The sequence below is a fragment of the Engystomops pustulosus genome, chromosome 5 (assembly GCF_040894005.1).
Source record: "Engystomops pustulosus chromosome 5, aEngPut4.maternal, whole genome shotgun sequence".
NCBI lineage: Eukaryota > Metazoa > Chordata > Amphibia > Anura > Leptodactylidae > Engystomops > Engystomops pustulosus.
Window position 1 is genome coordinate 35,278,677 of NC_092415.1, and position 27,878 is coordinate 35,306,554.

At 39.2% G+C, this 27,878-nt stretch overlaps 1 protein-coding gene across 3 annotated transcripts in view; it reads right to left on the reverse strand.

The window, feature by feature from the left end:
* Positions 1-27,878, reverse strand: part of RALYL (RALY RNA binding protein like) — a 423,906-nt gene that overhangs the window by 394,178 nt on the left and 1,850 nt on the right. The gene's annotated exons all lie outside the window — the stretch shown is intronic.

Below are 27,878 nucleotides of genomic sequence, written 5' to 3' on the forward strand. Positions count from 1 at the left end.
GCCCTCCCGTATCCAGCGCTGCTGTCGCTCCGGTCCGGGCGCCATGTAAACAAACATGGCCGCCGGAGCAGCGCTGCATTCAGCTTCCGGCCGGACACGACAACCTTCCGGCCCCCATACACAATGCTGTGTATAGGGACGGATAGGCGCCCAGACCGGAGCGACAGCAGCGCTGGATACGGGAAGGCACCGGAAGGTAAGTACAGCTTTATTATTTTAGTCAGCCCGCTCCCGGCCACATATATAATTTTTTTTTAAACTCGGACAACCCCTTTAAGGACCATACACTTAATTGACAATACTAAAAAATCCATTACTTTAATAATTAATTTTATAAGATTGGTCATCTGGACCTACAAACATCTAAAACACACAAATATTGGTGATGATCATGGTCCAAAATTACATAAATTCCAACATTAATCACAATGTGGCTAGTATTGTTTAAAGGTGTAGAATATCACAACCTTAGCACAGTGGCTCCATATAACACCCTTTAATATTTTCAACACAAGTAGAGAATCCACTGCCACAACATCCTGATTGTGTTGAAAATGTGCATTGTATGGAGAAATGGTTTCAATAAAAAGGAGACAGACCACCATCATTGATCAAATCTGTGTTCCCATAAGTCATGGAGCGCCAATCAGTTGTCATGGACGCTGGGAGACACTTGCAGTACTCTTTTCTGCCATCCTGTTACTTCTACAACATCCAGCCAATACTGAATTGCAATTATTCTTAACATATTAATTAAAAAGGATAAACAACATTTGTTTCCTAACTGATGAGAATGCCCAAACTATCTACCACCAGGATGAAGGATTGTAAACCAAGCACACTTACATATTGGTTTGTTCCCCTCTGGCAGGATTTGCTCTTCTTTTAGCTTCATATCCCCTTGTTTTTAAGAAAAAAGTTGCAAAAGTTATGCAAATGAGCATTAGGGGCTCCAGGCTTGACTGCCATCTATGGAGCCGAGAGCCCCTCAGGGTCATCTACATAGTTTGCAAAACCTTTTTTTTAACTTAAAAACAAGGTCCTAAGAAGCTAAAAGAAGAGCCAATCCTGCCAGATGGGTGCACACTAGCATGTCAGTGTGCTTGGTTTACAATCCTTCATCCTTGTGCTAGATTTCCTTTAAGTTGTTTCACTGCACAAAAATAATGTTATGTTTTTTTTTACCCTCTTCACCATTCACAAATCTTTTTTTTATTGTTACAACTAAAAAAACATAACTTGTCCGGAAGGCACCTGCGCAGATCTAGTTCTTAAATTGCTGTCTCATTCGCCTTTATAATTTGTTTTATCACTGAAATGCTCAAATGAATTCATTTGCTTGTTTGATGTAACCTGAGCGAATATTACATAGCAATAAAAATGTATAAATTAAAAAATATAACGTGCCCTGAAAATAGAAAGCCCTGACACGTTATCATCAATAGTAAAATAAAAAGAAGCAAATAAATGAACACAAAACAAAACAATAGAAAATACTTCATCTAACACCACCTGCTTTCAGATACAATTGTAATCTTTGAAACCCATTTGCAGTTTTGGATGTGGACACAATGAATACAAATAAACATAAAATGTAATTTTCAGGCGTAATAACAGGTTTATGGGTGCAGGTTAGACATTGGCTCACATTTTATGTAATTGAGGAAATGGCAAAGCAAATACTCGACATTCCTCTCTGAACAGCAGCAGCCCAGGCCATTGCCGTGATATATGTGCTAGATCATTTCATCCGCTCGGATTGTACCAGCCATGCTGTAGATTTAGTGCTGGGATAAAAAAAAAAAGATGAAAACTGTGTCAAAACAAGAATGACAAAATAAGAATGAGGGACATTAGTGAATTAGCATTACACATTGATAGCGCCACATTTAGAAAGGGTTTTTGGCGCACCCTAATGGCTTTCACGCGACACAAATCGAGCGGGTGGGGGCTAGCCGTCGGATGATCCGACAAATTCGGACGCGCGGAATTTAACAAAGCAATTTGTGTCGCAAGCCAAGCACTGACATGCACCAGAAGGAAGATGGTGAACTCCGGCGGACCTGATCGGGGAAGCGACACACGCACATCGGGATCGCGCAGTGACCAGGTAAGTAAATGTGCCCCATAGTCTCATCATACAACAGAGTATACAGTGTACAACGGGCCAAGAAGAAGGGAATCCGACCATGAGATCAGATGATTGAGGTTTTAGTATGGACTTTGTATATACCTAGAAGGGAATATGTCAGCAGTTCTGACCAAAAAAAGCAGCAGTCACTGATAGGTACAGCCATGGGAAGTTGTTTAAAGGAACACAGCAGTCACAGCTAATAAATTGAATAATACATGGTACAGGCCCTGAAGGGAGGAGCAGGACTCATTTTCATTGTATTCCTAAAACCTAGAGTCATTCTCCGCCCTTCAGGTGCTGCACAAGTATAATTCAATCAATCAGCTGTGATTAAAGTGTTCCTTTCGCCATTATAATGTACAAAATGCATATTCTAGGATTGTATCTGGACTTGGAGCACTCTGGTGCATTGCAGAGTTAGATTGCATCAGTATACTGCTTCACAGCACATCACTCCGGAGTAACTGCTGTACTGTTCGAACAGAAGTTGATACAGCAGAGGGAGCAGAAAGGAGGGTCTGTGATGTGTTCATTGAAGAGATCTTGTACACCAATACAGCTACAATCCTGGAATATTCATGCATTTATTACAGTCCTAATGTTATTTTCCCTTTAAGAAAAAAATAATATGGGTTCTTTTTATCTGACATCAGTTCACATCACATGATGTCATCAAGTGTCATAGGTCACATCACATGATGTCATCATGCCAACTCGCAAGATATAGAAGATTCTAAATTTCTCACTGAAAATGATTTAATAATGTAGGTTGCTGGGAGGGACTTACAATGTCAGATGTGTAACATATGCTGTTGTACATGGACATTGCAAGCGCTGGGGGATATGTGAGTACTGGGGCTGCAAGCAGAGATATGTCTGGGAGCTCCCTTAATGAATAAGCTTATTGCAAAAGCTTTAACCATAACCAGGGGACCACACCAGCATTACACCCAGTGAAGTGGAACAGGAAGGGGCAGGGCCACGAGTACAGGATGGGAGGGATTAAAATTATATTTCTCCTTTTCTTATTTTTAATTGTACATGTTTTTCATTTAATGGTTTTGGACAGACTCTTTAAACTAATGAATGTCTCAGCTTGAAAGTAGAAAAACCGGCTCATCTTCAAGGAATGTGTTTGATAGAAGTGACATGATGAGCAGTGGGGGATCTTGGGACCTTTAGATCAGGGATTTTGATCTGTACCTTGTGAAGTTGTTACATGTTACATTGGTGAAGTTGTGAAGTCGGAATAGGAATACTTGTGAAGTTATTGTGAGTTTACTGATTTATTCACTTCTAGAAAACAGCTGCACTATGAAACTACAACTTTTATTATGATTCTGGCAATACTTTAATATATTTTATAGTTTTTTTTATTATATTTTCATGATATCATGCAATAAGTTTATGTGGTGAATCCGCCGCTGCTCCACCCCCGGCCACGCCCCCCTTTACGCCCCTCCACGCTCCCCCTGGCAAGAAGCAGGTGGATTGGGGAAAATAATCGCAAGTGCTAGCAATAAGCTAGAAGCCCTGATAAATATCCTCTGATATGGTTCTAACATTCTGTCACATGGTTCATATATGGCATATATTAGGATTTATATGTTCTATCCCTACATGTTGCCAAAGAACCAATCGCTTTTCAATAAAATAAGCAATTCCATAAAGGAAATTTACCATCAAGATCAAGCATGAAAAACCAGGGACACTTACTCATAGATCCAGGCACTGTGACTGTGGTAATATTCTTATAATTATTATCCATGGCCTCCTCCCTTCTAACATCAACTTTTACAATTATGTTAATGAGCCTAATGGGCTTCTGGGGGTATTATAAAATTCCCTCCATGCTGTAGCTTTGCAGGCTGTTACCCTGTGTCACCCTCTCTCATGATCCCATAGACCTATTCCCGTCCCTCTGTCTGATGTAATCTCACTACAGGAAAAGAAGTTTCAGCACAGAGTAGGAGGAGGGATGTGCTTCTCTACAATGTAACAGCCTGTGAATCTGATGCATGGGGTCGTGGGCTCTGGTGACGCCCCCTTTTGGTTTATTAGCATTATTCAAAATGTTGATTTTTAGAAGGAAGGAGGTCATGGATAATAAATATAAGATCTGGCCTGGATCTATGAGTAAGTGTCCCTGGTTTATCATGATGGATTTTGATGGTAGATTTTCTTTGAAGGGTTATTATTCGCTTTATTGATATGGAATTTTATAAGCAAAATTTCAAAAAAATTACAAAATCTTACGCATTTTATTAATAATAATAGTAATAATATTTGCCTTCCCCAGGATAAATACCATTAAAAAACGCACTAATTTCATCATATACTGTACAATTGAGACATAAATCCATACAATTAATTCTTCTTTAGCTACATCTAAAATCCAAATAAAAGTGATTTGATGATGTGAACTGTCCGGTCTATACAAGGAGATTTCCACATGTTTTATTTCAGTAAATGATCATCTGCATTTCGCACAAGCAGTGAGAGCGATGTGTTGCCTTCATCAGAGCCATCACTCACGATCCCTTTCCGCTCTACGTGGCTGTTTGTCAGATGGATTTTATCATTCCTTAAGGCAATCATGGAGTGAATGCAATTTTACATTACTACGTTATTCGAGATGACTCCGGATAAAGTTTATCTTTATTTGCATATCATAAATTCTGTGCCAGAGAAATAATTTCGGAATTGACAAAAAAATTAAAATGTAAATTATATTTATGTCTCTATGTAGATGGCGACCAACCAGTGGGGGAGCAGCTCTCATGAAAAACATCGGACCCCCAACATAGTCTCCAGGCCTTGCACTGAAGTGTTAATCCCAGCCCGGCTAATGAGAAAATCATCTATGATTGGATAGTGTATTATTGTCTTACACTTTTTATTAATAGTATAATTGGCTCTGCTGGTGCCTAATAGTCCAAATCCGCTTTAGCCCGGTAGAGAAAATCTCTCATTTATGGAAGTATTTCTAACTTTGTTTTTTAAATGGATAACACTTACATATGATAAATATCTATAGATTTAGATTTTTTGAAAATTTGTTCTTAATGACAGTAGATGGGTCCTGATAAGAAGTTCCGGAGGAACATCATTCATTACTATAATAACTCTATAAGTCCGCGATTGTGGAAATATAGAGTTATAAAAGTTATGCAAATTACCCAGGGACGCTCAGGCTACATCACCCGACTGCCTCAGATAACCTTGTATTTTAATTTATGCACTCCCACCATATCGGTCGCGCCCATCTCCTATCTATCAGTGGACAGGACCGAGTGGGACTGCTAGCACTACGAGGGGAGTGCATAAATTAAAATATGAGGCTCCCTGGGCACTCAGGCAACGTCAGTCTCAGATTCAACTCCCCAACCATCACAAGCAAACATATTGCACATGCCCAAACCTTCCAACTACAACACCACAAATATAGGGTACAAGGTCTTACCCATAGTGTTAACTGTCCCAGCCAGACACCCCAATGTCTCACGCTTTTTCAGGGGGCTTGGCTTTTACTATAAGTCTGCCAGCTAATATACAATAAGTGCACAAAGTAGTGGATCATATAGGCGGTTTTGGTCTCAAATCTTTCAGGCGGCTCATGTCCAACCAAACCAACCTACCACATTTTATACTAAGAAGGGCCTTCACCCATGAAATCCTCGTGCATCTGTTCCTGCTCTTAATACACATGTAAACAAGAGCCAATTTAGGACCTTTGAAGGTCCTCTAAAGGTCCTCAAACAGCAGATTAAGAACAGGCAGAAGGGACACATCCTCCATTCCCTAAGAAGCTCATGTAGGAAGTTATTTCCAGTCTTGTAGGATTATAATATTCATATGGCAGGGCCCATGACAATCTTAATCTGCCCATTAGTGCATTATATAAATTTTTAGCAGAATATTCTACCTTAAAGGGGTTGTACCAAGTTTGCCTGTTATTCCCTAGGGGATAATAAACTGATTGGTAAGGGTTCAACTACTGGGATCAGTTATAACTAATGGATGAGTGTCAGGTTGAGCATGAATCCTACCCCATTAGTATGGGGGCACTGGAGATAACTACATCAATGGGCTCCCGCTGTGCCGTATATGTATGACGTTGTGCGGAAAGAGGTTAAATGTGGATGATATAGTCTGAAAACTAAAATAATAACAAATAACAAATTTCTCTTGACACTCCGAGCATCAGATTAATATTGCTTTGATCGTACATGGACCGGCCACAACCTACAGGTAGTCTTGGTAATCCTGTCATGCTGCAGTTTGGGTTATTTTTTTTTTCCCAAAAGGCTTACTGTATGAATATTTAATAGTTTGATAACAGGGGCTTAATTCTTGTTGCAACCATTTACACTATTCTTAGATAATTATCTCTGGAAAATAGCAGCACAGACCGATAATAAACATATTCTGTGTCTTTTTTTCTGTTTTTCATCCTATTTCTGCAGTAAATGATCTACCTGTTGTTCCCGCTTGCTCACGCTGGGTGTTTTTCTTACCCAGAGCCGCGCTCTGCAGACCATAATTTGTCTTAATAATATTTGATGAGTTCTGGTTTATGTCTTTTTGCAGATGCAGCCTCCAGAAAAGCTCCCATCTAAGAGGTGATCTATAAAATGACATTACTGTATCACCTCTTGCTCTCTGTTGTGGATGATACAATGCGCATTTAAGGTACAAAATCCTATTTCCAGCCCCTGACTCATTGTTTCCTTATCATTAAGTCATTGAGTCAACTATTGACAGCAATGTCTTCATACTTCCAGATTAATGCTATGTGACCTCCTCTATCAGCTATGTGGATCCAGAGATCAATCAATAAACTAATTGACCTTAAACGGTTTAATTATTTTTATATTGTAAAATTAGAGATCTGGAAACAAGGAAACTTCACTTATAACCATATATCTAATATGGTATTGAATAGGATATTTTCCACTCCACTATATTTTAATCAATTGCCCCATTTACAACCCTATTGACTTTATTCTCCAGAAGTCTTGTGATTAACACTCCCGAAATACTCCCCTGGGGCTTAAAGGAATGAGAATATCATAGTTATGTTATTAAAGGGAGTCTACCACATCCCCCAAGTGTTATTATCTGCTGGCAGCATAGTGTAGAGAAAAGGACCTTTATTATTTCTGTTTATTATACTGGTTCCAAGAAATTCCCATTTTAAGGAGTATTGTAAAGAGGCAGTTGGTGCACCCGAGTGTGTCCTCAGCATCTGGAGCACTGCTATTTCTGCCTAAATGCCTTCACTCTTCTCCTAGTATCGCCCTATGCTTCTCACAAGAAAAACATCCTTCTTCTATAGATAGGGTAGTGGTCCAGGTAGAAATAGCAGTGGTCATGATGTTAGGACACGCCCTGGGTGCACCAACTGCCTCTTATGAATACAGATTAAAATGGAACCAGTATAATAAGTGTCCCAGTGTCACCCTATATTTCTCACTAGACAAACCTCCTGCTTAACTGATGAAGGGAGCAGCGTTCCAGGCAGAAGTAGCAGTGCTCCTGATGTTAGGACACACCATGGGGGCACCAACTGCCTCTTAAGAATACAGATTTAAATGGAAATTTCATGGAACCGGTATAATAAAAAAACTGCCTCATTAGCATATAGATTAAAATGAGAATATCCCATGAACTGCAGAATAGATAGAAACAAAAAGGTATACTGGAAATCATGATATATTTCTCTACAACATAGTGCCAGCAGATTACAACACTTGGGGGAGGTGGTATAATCTATTTTATTCTCCCTGCTTACCCATATTTTATCCACCCAGTAGTATTGACTTAAACCTCCCATGTTATCTTGGTCCTTTTTCCTCCCTATAAATACACTTTACTTCATCGTTAGGTAAAGTAACCCCCACCCCTTTATCTTTACATTAGGGTCATAATGGAGAGGACTTCACGGTACGGTACAATATAATCACTAGAGGTGACAGGGCTTTTTTACAGTGAGAACTGTCAATCTGTGGAATAGCCTGCCTCAGGTGCTGGTCACAGCAGGGACAGCAGAGAGCTTCAAGAAGGGTCTAGATGCTTTTTTTCACCTAAATAACATTGCAGGTCATGTTATCTAGAATTTTTCCCCATAAATCCCTTCATCATCCAATCCCTTCCCTTGCTTGGTTGAACTTGAACGACATGTGTCTTTTTTTAACTGTATAAACTATGATACTATGGTAATAATTCCATTTATCAACAGGCCCTTTCTGTGCTTCTATGTGCTTGCACCATATGGCAGCAGAATCCTGTGAAGAACTCTGTGTGCCACCAAAGTCTATACACCTAACCATATACAGTACATCTAAAGGACATTTTAACTCTTTTTGTATTTTATTGTGTTACTGAGTGGCAAAACAGAATCACAATGGATTTAAAGGACATCTACCACCAGGATGAAGGATTGAAAACCAAGCACACTGACATACTGGTGTGTGCCCCCTCTGGCAGGATCCACTCTTTGATTAGCTTTTTTGGACCTTGTTTTTAAAAAAAAAGTTTTCAAAATTATGCAAATGAGCCTGAGGTGCTACAGGCTCCATTGACATCTATGGAGCCCAGAGCCCCTTAGACTCACTTGCATCATTTTTAAAACTTTTTTTTTGTAAAAACAAGGTCATAAGATGCTAAAAAAAGAACAGATCTTGCCAGAGGACACACACACCAGTATGTCAGTGTGCTTGGTTTACATTATTTCATCCTGGTGGTAGATTACCTTTAATTAGGAAATTTTGCTCACCAGCAGCAGAATAAGGTTTCTCTTAGAACTGTAGGATCCCACCTGTATTACTTGTCACTCCCAATTGGGCCTTTAATGTGTTTTATTAATTAAAAATTTCAGTGGATTTAATTAGGTTCCTGCTGATCCTATTTTTAAAAAAATTCTGCAATGAAAAGCCAAACATGTTCCCTTTATAATTCTAGAACATCATACGGACATGCCAGAAGATACCATGAATATTTACAGCTCAGATCCCTACTATATTTTAAAAACATCAATACTGTATGGCTACAGGCAATGCTAGAGTGACTTTTATATCATAGACCGTAAAATTTTCCCTTGACACAAACATCACAACCATCAGGAGGGAATAAGACTGGAAGAAACTGGAAAATATGGGATAATTAGAAAAAAAAAGATAATAGAAGTAAAATCTTTTTCAACCTAAAATTAAAACCCATACCTGAGTGACCATCAACCCTAGATGTCATGTACTGTAGATGGCCATGTGTCTGGACGTTGGTGGCACATGTTTTATATATATATCCCCTAATGATAGCCAACACCTTGAGCACTTGGGCCATAAGGACCCACACACCACACCATGGGTCATCCTATCTAACTATCCTTTATATATATTTACTAAATGACCCTTTAAGAATATATTTATCTTCTAGGAAACGTAACAGAGGAGGTCAGGCCTTTGAGACTTCCACCTCTCAGGAAACAGGCATCCTGGGATTGCTGAATGTGGTGTAACTCTTGAAGTATTGCAAATGAAGGACAAGGTCACACGTATAACAGAACATCCCTTTTATGTGTGGCTGCATGGATATTGGAACTGTGGTCAACATCCATATGTAATCTGAGGTCTACAGCCTCTGAATTTGGTGGACAAGGTCTAACACGCGCAAGGACACCACCTCTAGATGTGACTGCTTAGATGGTGGAACAGGGGTCTACAACAAGCCGTAATCTGAGGTCTACAACCTCAGACTTTGGTGGACAAGGTTACACATATGGAAGGACATCCTTCCTATATGTGTCTGCTTTGATGGTGAAATTGGGGTCTACAACCTGCTGTAATTTGAGGTCTACAAACTCCAAGTTTGATGCACACGGGCACATACATGCAAGGACATCCCTAATATATGTGGCTGCATAAATGTGGAAACTGTGGTCTTAAATCAGCCTTGATCTAAGGTCTACAAACTCAGACTTTGATGGACAAGGTCACACACATGCAACAACATCCCTCCTATATGTGGCTACATAGATGTGGGAACTGGAGTCTACAACTTGACATAATCTAAGGTCTACAAACTCAGAATTTGATGGACAAGGTCATATGCATGCAAGGATATCCCTCCTATATGATGCATAGATGGTGGAGCGGGAGTCTACCACCAGCCTAATCTCGACAACCTTAGATCTTGGCCACTACATTGCTATAGTACAATAACTAGTTCTGCAAATCCAAATGTACAGCAACTTAATTAGAAAAAGTCCTACAAAAAAAGAAAACCACCAAACTGTGTCTACACACAGTAGTATCTCAGCGGTTGGGTATATATAGCCAGAGTACTTATGGAGCCACACCAATTGCCAACCATTGGTAATGAATTCAGGGGAGATTTATCAGAAGTGTTCGATATCAGAAATGTTTTAGTTGCCCATGGAAACAAATAAGTGCTCAGCTTTCATTTTATAAACAGCTATGGGAAAATGAAAGCTGAGCTCTGATTGGTTGCCATGGAAAACTAGAACAAATGTGTTCTTAGACACTTCTGAGAAATCTCCCCCACTAGTTTTACCATGGACACCGGATACTGTATAAATCTTATACCGATTTTTCAGTGATTGTGTTTACTACAGTAGACGCCCTCGCCCTGGACTCCATCGGGCAGCTATTGGCTTATTTATTACTACGAACCACAGTCACCGCTGATTCATATATTATATGACTGAGTGATAATTATTTTCATTTTATTATTATTCATAAATTGTACTGAGACTAATTTACGGCAGTCAGTAGTCAAAACATCCCGAAAAATAATTCATGCTATATATAATTAAATATTTCCCGGGGATTAAAGCATGAAATGCACTTGCACAGATAACTATTTGCAAATGATGCTGACAAAGGCATAATATACTGCTGGCAAACTATAAAATGTCATGATATTTCAAAAAATATTTCTCCAATGTTTACAAATTAGTCTCGATGCAGCGAGGAAAGGTTTCTTCTTTTTTAAAATATTCGGAATTTAATGTAGTCAAAATTTCCAGCGATGGGAAGTCTTTGAAATAACATCAGGATGGAAGGAGCTCAACATTGATTTTTTTTTTCCTCCTTTCATGTGAAATTATGATTGTGTAGTGTTTTGCTATACATTAAGAAATATGATGATAAGAATGTGTAATGTCAGAGTCATATTTAGACCAAGTAACATTAGGAAGAGAAGGAATCTTTTGCCTAAATGGGGTTAAAACACAAGCAAATTTTTATTTCAATCCACATAATAGGATGTGTGGTCGCTTGGGCCGCGCCAATATGGAAAAAGGGCTCAAGTGGGAATTTAGCTATTGAAGAGTTGGAATAGACAGGTGGTCATGGACGCACCGCCGCTTCACTCAACATCCAAGTGACAGCACTCGGCTCTCTCCGGCAGTCTCATGGATGTGAATGGAGCAGCCATGCATGTGACACCAGCTGCTCCATTCATTCAAGGGTACAAGGGACCATGTTTCTATGGTGAATAGGACTCCAAATTACTGGAATGCGCCTTTAACTCATTTCCTCTTCATGTCTTCCCGATCATATTCCATATGTATATTCCATATATTTTAGTCTCCTTCGACTTTAAGCAGCAAATGGTTTTCTGTAATAGGGAATCTGCTTATTGTTTAGTTGGCAAACCGACAACTTTTCTATTATGGAACCATATTTCCTCTATTTAAAGCAAACCTGTCACCATGTAAATGTAGTGTAATCTGCAAGCAAAATGTTCTAGAGTGGAAGGAGCTGAGAAGATTCATATAATGTTATTTGGGAAAAGATTCAGTGTAACCTGCCATTTGTTATATTCTATACCGCCGAGCACAGGTAGAAAACTATCTACAATATTCTCAGCTCCTCCTGCTCTATAACATGATGCCTGCTGTTATGATACTATGTACAATCTGCTCTGCTCCTCCTGCTCTATAACATGCTGCCTGCAGTTAGGATACTATGTACAATATTCTCAGCTCCTCCTGCTCTATAACATGATGCCTGCTGTTAGGATACTATATACAATCTGCTCAGCTCCTCCTGCTCTATAACATGCTGCCTGCAGTTAGGATACTATGTACAATCTGCTCAGCTCCTCCTGCTTTATAACATGCTGCCTCCAGTTAGGATACTATGTGCAATCTGCTCAGCTCCACCTGCTTTATAACATGCTGCCTGCAGATAGGACACTATGTACAATATTCTCAGCTCCTCCTGCTCTATAACATGCTGCCTGCAGATAGGACACTATGTACAATTTGCTCAGCTCCTCCTGCTCTATAACATGCTGCCTGCAGATAGGGCACTATGTGTAATCTGCTCAGCTTTTCTGGCCCTATAATATGCTGCCTGCAAGTAGGACACCACATAACACCTGCTTAGCTACTCCTGCATGATCAGTGACGTAACTAGGAGTGACAGGGCCCCATAGCAGGCTTCGACTTGGGACCCCCCTTCCCACTTAAAATTATACATATTTGTTAAATATAAAGTTACAATCACACATTTATACACTTTTGCGCACTCATATGGAGCATATATACACACATACAGTATATGCAGATGCCATACACTGTATACACATAGAGCATATACACATCACAGATGCAGCATATATACATCACATATTTGTTGTATACATATTATGATGTACAGCATAATATGGATATAATGATGCACATTCTCCAGTCTTTAGTGTGTCAGGTCGGATGCTGGGCCCCCTGACACTGTGGGCCCCATAGCAGTTGCTATGGCAGCTACCAGTGTAGTTACGCCCCTGTGCATGATAACAAGCTACCTGCGGATAGGACACTATATACAAACTTCTTAGCTCCTCCTGCTCCGTAACATGCAATCTGCTGATAGGACAATCTTTTTAGCTCCTTCTGCTCTATAACATTCTGCCTTCAGATAGAACACTGAAAAACTGTACCCCTCAAAAAAAGGGGAGAGAAAGAAGGACCCACTAAGAAGATGCATATAAAACAAAGGATCTTTATTGATAACATTTTACATTAAAAATTGCAATAAAACCATGAGTGGTGGAGTACAAAAAGATAAGGGGCGATCCAGTCTGGACAGCATGGAGTAGTGTGTAATGAAATAGAAGGACCTAGGTAAGAGATTAGCCTAATATATGTGAAGTGGCTACTGATAGATGGTGTTTGTAATATACCCTGTAATGGTTAGCATAAAAGTTGTGTTTGCTCTTACCAGGCCGTTCAGATGTTTAGAATTCCGCTGTCCAGAGAGGGCCGCGTCCCCGACGTACGTTTAGGCTCGGAATGAGCTTTCGAGCCCCCAGGCGAAGGCTCATTCCGAGCCGAAACGTACGTCGGTGATGCGGCCTGGTAAGAGCAAACACGACTTTTATGTTAACCATTACAGGGTATATTACAACCACCATCAGTAGTCACTTCACATATATTTGGCTAATCTCTTACCTAGGTCCTTCTATTTCATTACACACTACTCCATTCTGTCCAGACTGGATCGCCCCTTGTCTTTTTGTACTCCACCACTCATGGTTTTATTGCAATTTTTAATGTAAAATGTTATCAATAAAGATCCTTTGTTTTATATGCATCTTCTTAGTCGGTCCTTCTTTCTCTCCCCTTTTTTTGAGGGTTACAGTTTTTTCAATATTGGCTATTAAGGACCAATATGACTAAGTGTGTTATTAGATAGGGTGACCGCACAGAGAGCCCCACATTTGGCCCCGGTATACAATTTTTAGGGATGATCTTTATCTCCCTAAAACCCCATTACCTGTATCCATCTTTCTCTTCAGATAGAACACTTACATATAATCTTCTCAACAAGCTTACTCTATAACATGCTACCTCTAGATAGGACAAATCTACTTAGCTCATTATACTCTATAATATGATGCCTGCGGATAGGATAATGAGTACAATTTTATCAACTCCTCCTGCTCCATAACATGCTGCTTACAGACAGGACACTTTTATACCATCTGCTGAACACATGCTGCCTGTAGATAGGACACTGTGCATCATCTGCTCAGCTCCATCTGCTCTATAACATCCGATCTGTAGATAGGACACATATGATAAAGCCTGTAGATACCATACTGTATCACAGATAGTTATGGATCAATTACTTAACGGTACAAGTCTGATGACCCCTGTAATCTGCAACAAAATCTAAAACTGGGATTGTGTCCCCTGTTATATGTCTTATTTATCAGATCACTGTATTTATAATAAAATATTATCCAACAAGCAAGTAACACCAAATATTGTTGTATCACATAACAGTATGTTAATTTTCCCACATGCTCCCCAGCTCTGTACACAAGTGCACTCATCCAGTCATAGACAGATAAGTGTCAGAGTGATGAAAACATAAAAGGGTTATTTTTACCTATGGAGGAATAAGCGGCACGTCTCAGACTGCAAGGAACAAGAGTCTCCATGTGAAATAAGAGGGAAAAAGCCCAGCTGGAAACTCCATTTATCTTGCAGCAGAGGCTGATTTGAAAGATTGAATAAAATCAAGCAATCAAAAGAAACAATGTATAACAAGCATCAAATTAGAGACAATAGGGACGCGGCTGCCATAGCTTCACACTATTTATTTGCATAACTGATTAAAGGAAAAATGTTTTGCAATGACATCATCAGTAGGAATAATGAATAATGTAATAACGATTCAAGGTTTCAAGCTACATCTTAAGGAGGAAAATGTTTGCCAGATTCCTTCATTTAAAGTAGCGGCCATTTTTCTTTAAAGGGCATTTCCACAGGGGATGGGGGGTGGGGGGTAAAAATTAATTTCCTCTTTCTGGTCCCCTGCATCTCTAGTACCAATGTGCTGATCTTTTTGAAGGGTATTAAAACAATACACAAAAGGAGTGACGGCTCAGCCATCAGTTGTTTAGCTAGGTCAGTTCTCCAACCACTCATTGGGGTAGATTTTCTATTAGGCGGCTCCTTGCGATTGTTCTATCTCTGCCTTTGGAGCATCGCTGCTTTTCAGATTTATTGAATTGGCGTTGGCCCTTTAATCTTTCTGGGATTTTTAAAAAATAACTGCAAAAATGTTCGGAAGGTGAGTAAAATAAGGAAAATAATGGTAACAGCACATATACCAGGAGCGGAAAGGAGTGACCTTGCGATTTTTTGTAATTATTTTTAAAAATTGCAAATTATAAATCGGGCTATGTACGCGTTGCACTAGCAGTGGTTCTATGTTCAGGCCACTATTTTTGAGTGGGGGGAAAGGCCCTTGCAATTTTTTGCCACTTTTTTACGCCAAAAAGTCAGTGATAAATCTCCCCCAATGTCCCCATGTCTGAGGTCATCGTATCTAAGACTGCCAGCAGTGTCAGTTCAAGAACAATGGGGTCTAACTTTGAGTTACTTTCTTTAGTTTAGTAGTTCCATGTGGATCCCCTAAATGTATTTATCTGATATCTTTTACCTGACTAAGGCTTCATGCACAATGCAGTAAGAGAGAGGGAAAAGTGCTTCTCACTCCGCCCCTCTTCACAGAAAGATGAGTGGCCACCCCCCTATTTTGGCAAAATATATGACATGTCCTATATGCTGCACGGTGGAAGCCTGGTTCGGTCACGGTGCAGTAAGACACAGTGTGCTCACTGTAGCCTGACCGGGGGCACTAGTCCTCTTCTGGGGCAAAGATACAGCTGCAATATCATGGGCCCCCTTACAGTCATGTGGATTAGACCTAAGGGATTTTTAAGGGAACTTGTCATCAGTAATTGGCCTAATAAACCAGTACTAGAGTATTGTCAAGCAGCATAACACTTTTGAGTTTTTATTCCTTTCATGACCCAGTGATCCAGAAAATCTACTTTGAAGTGAGATGTAAATTGGTTGTATAAAGTCAGGGAGGAGGAGAGTTTAACACAGAAGTCAAGGTTGGGAGCTCTAAACGCCTCGTCCTCTGTGATTGACAATATGCATCAGACTTGAGGAGATCTAGTTAGTGATGGCTCTGGATGAAGGACCATCAACTACAGTGAAAGAGCTTTCTGATGAAGAGAGAGCTTGACTTCAGTGTTAAACTCTCCACCTCCTTGATTTTATACAACCAAGTTACAGCTCACTTCACAGTGGATTTTCTGGATGAAGCCACCACACTGGATTATGAAAGATACATGATCTGGGATGTGTTCAGTGGCTTGGCAACATACTGGCTGGGGTTTATTAAGTTAATTTCTACTGACAGATTCCCTTTAAAGGGAACCTGTCACCAGGAGACCCATTTTTAGCACTCCCCCAGTCCCCACAGAGGATAGTACATACGCTGCCAAAGTGTTTTTGTATTAAAAATAGGTTTTACAGAAAAAAAGATATGTTAAATTGTACCTTTCATTAGCATCTGCTGTGTGACTAGGCAGTTGCCAATTGGGAGGGGCTGGAAAGGAGCAGTTTCCCCCCACCCTTGGGGAACAGCTACTCCATGTGACCTTTTCAAATATATGAAAACACCCATCACTGGGCTTAGCGACGCCCGCTGCTCCTCTACAGCCAATCCCGAGTGTGGGGTGTTATTCATATATTTGAAAAGGTCACATGTTTCCCAAGGGTGGGGGGGAAGTGCTCCTTTCCAGCCCCTCCCAATTGGCAACTGCCTAGTCACATAGCAGATGCTAATGAAATGTACAATATAATATATCTTTTTTTCTGTAAAACCAATTTTTAATACAAAAACACTTTGGCAGTGTATGTACTATGCTCTGTGGGGACTGGGGGAGTGCTAAAAATAGGTCTCCTGGTGACAGGTTCCCTTTAACTTCTCTTCGCTGAAATTCAGGGTAAAGTCATGGAAATAACAAGTTTGATAGAAAGGTTCTGGAAATACTAACATTTGGTAGATGGAATGACACTCCCCAGAGCCCCTCTGCCTCATTAGCTTTTTTTTGAAAGTTAATTTTTCAGATGAGGAGGGTGGCAGGAATAGGACCTGCTCTTAGTTTTGCGGTTTGGGTAGTCTACTTACATACAGGGCGATGGAAATCTCAGCCATATGTATGAGACATAGAAATACATGGGGACATGTTCTAGCTATTGTAACAACAGCTAACACATATCCAAAAACAATTGTTATAGTATTTTCTATTTTGAATGTAAAAGTATAAATATATAAATAAATATATTAGATATGTTTTATTCTATATAATTTCTGAACCACAGCCTGATGCCAACAACTAGAATATTTTCCCACTTTCCTGTGCCTCTCCCTCCTCGATGCCCAGTCATAATTTTCATAACGTTGGTTTGTGCAGCGAAGCGTAGAGAAAACTATTAATACTGTAATTTGATAATGTGCTACAAAATTCCATGGTGAATATTTCCTGCAGGATTCTTTTCCATTTCCAATTGCTCTTCAGTCATTTAAATGTAAATTCATTTCCATTTTTAACTCTGCAAGAAGCTTTAAAAGTAAAATTAAGTCTTTCCATTTCTGGTAATATTTCCTTATTTGTATAATATTAATATTAGAAGGAGACTAAAAATCCTCAACGATTTTCATAGTTTTCAGACTATTCAATATTGCAATATTTTTTTTAATGGGATTATTTTAAGGTCTAGCAGTTACTGGCAGAATACTCTATAAATGAAAGAAAAATGTTAATAATAAAAATAATTTTTACGAATTTTTTTTTTTTTTTTTAAATTTAAAGATTCTGTGTTGCCATGAATGTTGACAATTTTATTTGTTCAGTCTATTAATTAATTCTATTACTTCTTTCGGCTAATATTGTTCCACTTTCTAGGCCAACAGTTTAGAATTTTTGCTATTTTTTGTTGCAAATTCTTACATACATGGTATTAGCATAAAAGGATAACTATTCTATAAGGGGGCAGGTCACTCTTTTACATAAATTTGCTTATATGTCTTTACTGCCTTAATAATAATCCCTGAATGTTCATCAAATGTTTCAGCATTCCTGCTACTCACTTTGGTGCTGTCTGCAACCTCTCCGTGGATCTTTATTTACCTGTCTGTGTACCAATGAATAGGAGGAGCTGCAGCAGCAGATTATGACCGATTCTGTCTCCTCCCCCGCCCCCATGTCTGTCAGTGAGACGGACTGTGAGAGACAGAGGAACAGTGGGAGAAACCATTAGAACAGACTGTTGGAGTGAGAATCCAGAAGTTGTGTATATATGTAGAGGACAGCCTGGTGAGAACAGGGAGAGGCCGAGGCTCTCAGAGGAGGCAAAGACACAGGAACAGATGCATGCAGAGACCTGCCTAATGGAACAGAGTTATTAAGAAGTGGCAAACCCCTTTAACTAAGTGATATAATAATAACAGACATGTGCTGTTTGGGGCCACTTGTCATTACTTATAGGAAATAAATCCAAAAGGAATCAAACACTTACATAATTTTGGGAACTTAATGTTCATATTGGAGCCCACCTAAAACATAATTTTTTTTTTGCTACTTTAGGGTGGTTGTGGTGGAGAATACAGTCAATCATCTCCAGATGATTTCGATAAGTCTAAAACTGTTTTGTGTATACAGGGGGCCTTCGACACCCGACTTACAGGAGACCCCTAATTACAGGCTCTCTCTGCTCCCGGGGACCTCTGGTGAAGCGCTCTGGATGTTACTATAGTCCCTGGTCCCAATGCTCAACTGTAAGGTGTCTGTAATGAAGTTTAATTGATAAACCTTGTTCCCATTACAGCACAAAACTTTAAAAATCCAATTGTCACTGGGACAATAAAAAAATGTCTGAAGCTACAATTATAAAATATACCAGTTCCGACATACATACAAATTCAACTTAAGAATGAAACTAAAACCTAAAAAATCTTGTACATAACCCAGGGACTGTATTGTTTGTTCTTTTTTACTAAAGATGCTCAGTAAACTACACTGACAGGTACCATATACAGGGGTTCCCCTAATTAAGGACACCTGACTTACAGACGCCCCCTCTGCCCACTGTGAACTCTGGTGAAGTCTCTGAATGCCTTACTATAGTCCCAGACTGCAATAATCAGCTGTAAGGTGTCTGTAATGAAGCTTTATTGATAATCCTTTGTCCCATTACTGCAAAAAATTTAGAAACTCCAATTGTCACTGGGGCAAAAAATGTCTGTCTGGAACTACAATTATAAAACGACTTACATACAAATTCCACTTAAGAACAAACCTATGGAACCTATCTTGTACGTAACCCGGGGACTGCCTGTACTGGCATCTTATTTGACCTGATCACCCGTTTACCAGTGGCTGCATTTTGGTTCACCTCGAAAGCTTACTGTTACTTTTTGAACATTTATCCTACATTTCTATTAACTGTATTACAGGCGTCTGTCCTTGATCAAGTGAGGTGACATCATATCATATTTTAGTTTAATGGTACTAAATGCATTTTATAGTTCTCTTATGACAGTCTTCTAATTACTATCCAAAGCCCAAGACAAAAATATCTCCTTCCCCTTCTTCTTATTCATACAGCAATTTGGACAAGGTGAGGAAGGTCAGGCCCCTATAGCTTGAGAACTTGACATATTCGCATAGCACCCTTGTTCTCCTAAACTTGATAATAAGCCCAAGCTAGAGCCCACTTGACAGCTTCTTCTCTATTTCATCACTTCTGCTCCTTTTCAAAACCTGGACATGACTTGGATTTTCATTTTGTACTTTGAGAAGAACTAATGTTGTTTTACCAGGTCATACAATATCCATTTCTAGCAGGGAGTGAAAAGTTCTATTCTTCTTAGCCTGGAAACCACAATTTCTATTACAAATGATCTTATGGTTTCTTATTTTCTCCCCAAGTCAAAATTTAACAAAGAATTATGAAAAAATAAGACTCTCTCAGGTCTTAGAGACTCACATGAAGACCAAGTCCCGGACATGTCCTATTGGGAAAATGATCTAGAAACAACCCTGGTAATTTAGGTGGTCAAGGGATAGCAATATTGTTGGCCTAGTAATAATACTAGTACTTGTAACATTGGTCTTTATTTTATTTATTTAGCAAAGTATGATACGTTTATGTTTAGTGGTTATGGCGGGGTTTTTGTCTCATTGGTATTAATTTGTGCAAAGCTTGATAATAAGTTTGTGACCGTTTTTGAAGTTGCGACAAAAAAGTTAATTAGTTTTTAAGGACAAAAAGTGTGAATAAAGTGAACAGAAGATGTGTGAATGTATGTTAGAAATGCAAAAAATTATTATTAAAAAAATTATTATTATTAAAATTATTTTTTTTTGTGACACCCGATAAATTAAAAATTCCATTTAGAATTTATTGTGAAAAATATTAAAAGTTATGTTTTACATGAGTGCCTTCTTGGGGTAGCTATAGCGAATCTGTGGTGGGATTGATTGCCATAAGCAATGATCCATTTCATTTGAAACAATTTTCTTACATTTTCTTTAAAACATTTTTTTTTACAAAAAAACTGTATTCAGGCTGTAGTACTGTGGATCAAGATTACAACAACTATGGCATCTTATCTATATATGGTAGCTAAATGCAAATGAAGACAGTATGATTAGAGGATTTTGTCTCCCATACTCCCTGTGTGATTTAAGGGGAACCTACATTTATTCACAAATACGGTTAGTGACAGGTTTACATAGTGCCCTATTAATTAAATACCCCCTTTTTTTTTTTTTTAGCTAAAATGGTTTCCCTCACATCCCCATAAAATCAACTTTGTTATCTTCCTCTTCTTACATAGAGGAATGGTGAGGAGCAGAAGTTTATGGAGGCTGCTGTGGGATCAGATACATACATGGAGTAGATTTTACAAATGTTAGTGGGTAAAGGACCTTAGATGACATCACCTTGGTCACATGACATGAAGTACTGAATGGTGAGAAGGAGTCATTGGGCATGGGAAAGTGCAGAATGAGTAAGGAAGGAAGGTCACGCCCTTTGACTTACTAGATGCCAGGTAAGGTAACAAAGTTGATTTTATGGGGATGTTAGGGAAACAATTTTTAGCTAAAAGAGGGGGGGGGGGCATTTAGTTAACAGGTTTCTATGGGAAATTGTCACTAGATGTTTTTGTGAAAAATGTGGTGACATGTTCCCTTTCATCTGGATTGGCATCCTTAAGAAGCCAATACAGTTTAAAGCTATGATAAGGGATATAGAAATAGACACCTCACTGCATACATTAACCCCTTAAGGACGCAGGGTTTTTCGGCCGATTTCTCGCTCTCCAACTTCAAAAATCCATAACTTTTTCATTTTTACGTGTACAGACCTTTGTGAGGGCTTATTTTGTGCGTAACAAATTTTACTTTCCCGTGATGTTATTTATTTTAACATGCCGTGTACTGCGTAGCTGAAAAAAAATTCCAAATGTGGAAAAATTGAAAAAAAACGTCACGTGCGTCACGTTCTTGTGGGCTCAGTTTTTACGACTTTCACTCTTCGCTCCAAATAACATGCCTCCTTTATTCTTTTGTTCGGTGCGATCGCGGTGATACCAAAGTTATACAGGTTTTATTGTGTTTTAATACATTTTCAAAAATTAAACGAATGTGTACAAAAAAGAAAAAAATTTTTTGCCATCTTCTGACGCTAATAACTTTTTCAAACTTTGGCGCACGGAGATGTTTGAGGTGTCATTTTTTGCGAAATGAGGCAACGTTTTCATTGCTACCATTTTGAGGTCTGTGTGATATTTTTATCATTTTTTATTTCATTTTTTATGTTATGTAAAAGGGTGTAAAAGTCGCATTTCGGACATTTGGGCGCCATTTCCCGCCTCGGAGGTCACCGCCGGCCGTAATCGTTTTTATATTTTGATAGATCGGGCATTTTGGGACGCGGCGATACCTAATATGTTTGTGATTTTTACTGTTTATTATGTTTTATATCCGTTCTAGGGAAAGGGGGGTGATTTGAACTTTTAATATTTTATTAATTTTTTTTATTTTTTTAACTTTTTTTTTCTTTTTTTTTCACTATTTTTTGGACCATCTAGGGTACATTAACCCTAGATGGTCAGATCGCTCCTACCATATACTGCAATACTACTGTATTGCAATATATGGCATTTTTGCAGGTCATACATTACAATGAGCCACTGGCTCATTGTAACGAACCTGCATAAGCCATGTAGCCTCGTGTCAAAAGAAGACCCAAGGCTACCATGGTAACCGATCGCCGCCCCCCGATGACGTACGGGGGCGTGGCGATCGGAAAAAAGATGGCGGTGCCCGCGCGCCGCCGTCTTTTAAACGCCGCCGGCGACTTTGCCGGCGGCGTTGAAGGGGTTAATAGCCGCGATCGGTGCAAGCACCGACCACGGTTATTAGCGGTGGGGGTTTTGTGCAATATGCAAAAACCCCCACCTTTGTATGAAGAGGACTCAGCCCGTGAGCCCTCTTCATACATCCCTTATACCTCTGCTCCGTAGAGCTACGGCGCAGAGCGTTGAGGGGTTAAAGTATACTCGAGTGTATTAGATAGACTCATATACAGAATTTATTTCTATTAGTATGCTGTTCCTCTAAAATGCAATGACCATTGTGAGACTTAGCAACAGGCTAAACCTTGCGCCTTAAAAAATTCTTAAAAATAAATACAATTTCAGCTTTTGGGAAATATTTTTTCTCTGATTTATACATTCTGTCTTCCTTGGTATTTCCTGTAATAAATTCTGCCCTTTTTTTCCATTTTAATCCTCTGTTTTCCCTTGTCCTTAACATGACTGGCAACTAGCAGTAAGTCAGGACTTTCCAGATCAGTGATGACTGATTAACAGGGTAGCAGAGCATAGAAACATCACTTATGTGTAACTGGAAGAGGGAATTCACTTTATCTTTTGTTATAAATATACCTTATATTTAGGTTGTACAGAAAATCTGCCTTCCTTTAGATGAAGTGACAAGAAATTGAAGCAATGCTATTATGTTACAGTAGGATAATGACATTACATATTTAGCTTTCATGATTATATCCCAAACTTGATGAAGCCTACAATAATTTTTCCTACAACTCATTGATGAAATATTGACTTTTATATCTTCATACATCATACAAGAAACTTCAACCCCTTCTGGCCACAACCCTTCCCGTTTCTTGTCTCCGTTTCCAATCGCTACCTTCTAGAAGCCATAGAACGTTTCTAATTTCCCCGTTTCTTGTCCATGGCATTGCTAAACTCTAACATTTGTTCTATTTTATTGTTCAATGACTGATGAAGGGGCTCTGGGCTCCACAGGCCATGGGTCCACATGGGCCTATTTAAAGAGGACCTTTCACAATCTCCAACTCTTCTGCATATGTTAAAAATTGTTGTGCCACTAATTCTAGTGCAAGGGGAATTTTTTTTCCAAAACCCCCATTGTTCCCCAAAACTGTGGAGCTATTGTCATCATTCAGTATAGTAATAACCGTCTCTAGTGTCAGCTCGGAGGACTTAGGCTGAATGCAACAACACAAAAAAGCTTCTCAGAAACTGTGTTTTTTGAAAAATCCATGCTTTGCCTGAATCAATGACACAAAATTTAGGAAAGAATGTCAAGAGTTAGAGTTGGTGGAGTTAGATAAAGTTTCCATGTCCTTAATTTATGCAGTATAATTTTCGAATTTATTTTGCCAACCCTATCATCAAAATCATTTGGTCATCAACAATGGGTTGTTTTCCTGTGTAACTGAGGTCCTGATAAATGTACAAGCTTTACTCTGGAAAACTAATATTAACTAAAGTTTGTAGAAACTTTATTTCCCCCAAAGGTCGATTATAACTTTATGGGGGACACATGACATTTGTGTTGACTCTAAATATAGCTAACATTCCTTAAAGTGGTTCTCCAGTGACAGCTAGTTAGACCCTATGGCTAGGATGATGAACGGTTGTTGTCTCAGTGATGGGAACCCCAGGGATTAAAATAATGGTGGTCCAATTGTACCCTTGTTGTAGCCCAGTTGAACAGAGCAGCCAGTAACACTATTCATCTCTATGGCACTGACAGAGATAGCTGTGTCCCATCACTGAGACCACCAGCAATTAACTCCCCCAGCAACTAACTCCATATCCACAGGAGCACCACTTTAAAGGAAACCTACCACTTGAAGTGGCAGGTTTCCGATGCCAATACCGGGCACCAGCTCAGGGTGAGCTGGTGCCGGAGCTTATTTTAGCTAGTGTTTTAAACCGCAGTATTGCGGTTTAAAACACTTTTTAAACTTTATAGCCGGCGCATGGAGGTACGCGCTCGGCGCTTACCATTCGCGCGGCTCTCATTCACTTCCTATGTAGCCGCGCGCACGGTAAGCGCCGAGCGCGTACCTGCCTGCGCCGGCTATAAAGTTTAAAAAGTGTTTTAAACCGCGATACCGCGGTTTAAAACACTAACTAAAATAAGCTCCGGCACCAGCTCACCCTGAGCTGGTGCCCGGTATTGCCATCGGAAACCTGCCACTTCAAGTGGTAGGTTTCCTTTAAGGAGTCCACTTTGTAATAACATCAACCCAGTAGAATATAGGATATGCCAACCAAATCCTGGTTAGGATAAAACACATAACACAACCAATGGGGGGATTTATATTGATGCATAAAGTGTAAGCTAGTGATACAATATGACCTTAAAAAGCCATCAGCCATCTCATTACCACCTATTTATACATGCATGGAGGACACATTTGTATTTTAAACATATATAAATCAGAACGTGAACAGAGAAGATATTTTACATCTATGTGCACAAAAATACCCACCTTACAGAACCGTCCCACTGATAACTCCTCTAAGTTTTAAGTTCTCTGCCTGTCCAGAACATCCTGTGCTTGCACCCCAGGCTTCCTCATAACAAACAGCTTTGTTCTACTCATTTCAGATTAATCATGAGTAGAGGTCTGGTAAGAGAATGAGGAGTCATCAAGGGAGCACCCTGATAGCTTCTTCCAGCCCTGTTTGGCTGGATTTGATAGATGTCTCCGAATAAAAAATGGGGAGAAATCTTTAATGAGGGTGCTGGCTGGAAAAGGCTGAACAGTGAGACCCTGCATGTTTCCCACTCATTTTAAATCCATGTTATCTCTAAGATGCTTCACCAGAGTAGGACATAGCTTTGTGTAACTAAGGACTCTGCCCAGATTCCCTACTACCTGTGGTTTGGACAGAAGGAAGCTCCAGTCTGGATTCCTCCAAGTTCAGCAGCTCAGGGTCAAACTGAATGAATTTTAAAGTGACTGGTTGGAATAAAAGAAGGTTATCCATTGTAAAAAAAAATGAATTTAATTTTTAAGACATCTGTTTTCTTGCAGTGAATAAAAAAATATTTTGTATTTGTCTCAAGGATGATGTGGTCATGTGAAGATCCTAACAGTGCTCATTGAAGAAGAAATCTGATAAACTGTACTGCAATGAGGTGAGTCCTTGGTGTCCATCACCTTGCCTGGACAGATGTCTATCCCCTGGATGTAAATACTGCTACTGTATTGGAAATCCACATAACTTTGCATTATACAAAAAAAGTTAGTTCTCATAAAAATCCATAGAACTCCAGTAACTCCACCAAAACCTGGAGATAATATTGGGGCTAAACTTCTATTTCCCAAATCTCTCTCAATATTCTCATACTAGGGAAGCTGCTCGGAGAGTCCTCATATAAAATGTGGTCTCATAGGGGTTTGGATATTCTGATTCAATATCTTTTAGCTTTTCAGGTTCAGTACTGAATCCTTTGCAGTAATATGACAAAGTAAAGATATAAGTAATGAACTTATTTCCATTTCCGTTTATGACCTGGACGAATACCTATGCTCTGGACGGTTCCTTACAACTATTATTTATTGTATATTATTTTATTTTGAAAATAGTTTAACTTTTTAATACACAACATTTAGTTGATTAAACGTTATTATCCCTTATGTAATAGGCAAATATGTTATATTTGGGGTCAGCAAATATTTGCCTGGGAGAGTAGTCTATGGAGATGGCATACATTGGAGAGGAACACATCCATATACAGGCGGTCCCCTACTTAAGAACACTCGACTTACATACGACTCCTAGTTACAAACGGACCTCTGGATATTGGTAATTTATTGTGCTTTAGTCCTAGGCTACAATGATCAGTTGTAACAGTTATCACTGGTGTCTGTAATGAAGCTTTAGTGTTAATCTTGGTTCTTATGACAACCCAACATTTTTAAAATCCAATTGTCACAGAGACCAAAAAAATTCTGGCTGGGATTACAATGATAAAATACACAGTTCCGACTTGCATACAAACTCAACTTAAGAACAAATCTACAGACCCTATCTTGTATGTAACCCGGGGACTGCCTGTATTAGATTCCAGTAGTTACATCTGAAGTTTGGAGCAGTAAAGTTATCTCAGATACCTTATTATGTGATAAGTTGTACCTACAACTCAGCATAGGCCAGATCGGATGTATTGTAGATCAATTCAGATCCTGTCATCCATCCAACCAGGTTGCAAATAACATGACATAATTAAGTAAATCACAGGACGCTGATACATTTATTCACTTGACTTACTGAACTGATAACCCATCATTACTGTCATCCAATGTATTGTTCTAATTATCTCTAATATTCCATCATCTATCCCATCATAAAGGGAATGCATTTAGCCTTATTTGTCTTGATCTACATCACGTCTGTCACATGTCACCCTCTGATATGACAGCATCACTCTCTTTTACTGGAAACGCTTGGGGCAACAACATCTCCTTGTTGACTGATGCTTTACACACACAGAGCCTTAGCATAGTGACTTAGACTATAATGTTGTGTTACTATCAACTCAGCAATGTCACCGACACCTGCAGGACCATAACTACTAAGTGACATAGAACTACGCTGACACATTAGATGTATGTCATTAATAATGGAGTCTCTGACCAGCAGATATTGGAAATAATGGAAATATGTTATATGAAATATCTGTGTAGCAGAGATGTGGCAGTCTTTTAGCATCATAAAACTTAGATTAGCAACATCACTTTCATGTCTTTGGAGAACCAGATGACTTACACCAAATAGGGACACACGTGGCCCCGCTACAGTCATTTATCTATCAAGAAAGAAAACAATGGGAAAGTCCATAACAGCACAGCCCTCAGTGAGCGCAAAATCATAGATTCCTTGGCAAGGGTCACATATATAGGTCCAATGAAGAGGCATCTATCTATCTATCTATCTATCTATCTATCTATCTATCTATCTATCTATCTAGGATGGGTGCTGTATTTACCCAAGTGCAACGTTTCAGACCCTGTTCAAGCCTTGAGAAAGGATCTTGAACAGGGTCTGAAGTATTGCACTTGGGTAAATAAAGCACCCATCCATTTTTTACACCAAGTTTTGGAGTGTAGTCTCATTTTTTCTTTGGAGTTTAATTGCCTGGGGTGTCAAGACCAGATTGGGATTTGCACCCACAATGTTTGCTATTGCTATGGTGCTGCTGGACTTATCTATCTATCTATCTATCTATCTATCTATCTATCTATCATCTATCTATCTATCTATCTATCTATCTATCTATCTACCTATCTATCTTTCCAAAAGTCTCACTATCTGTCAACTATCTCAAACATAAACTATCCTGATACATTACCATGTGAAGGCAATTTCCATTTTGTCTATAATACATGAACTTAAAGGCAACTTATACAGACAAAACATTAACTCTGTAGCTATGTATAACAAGCACGTTACTCATAGAGCGGCAGAGGGTATCAGCTGGCAAATCGGGT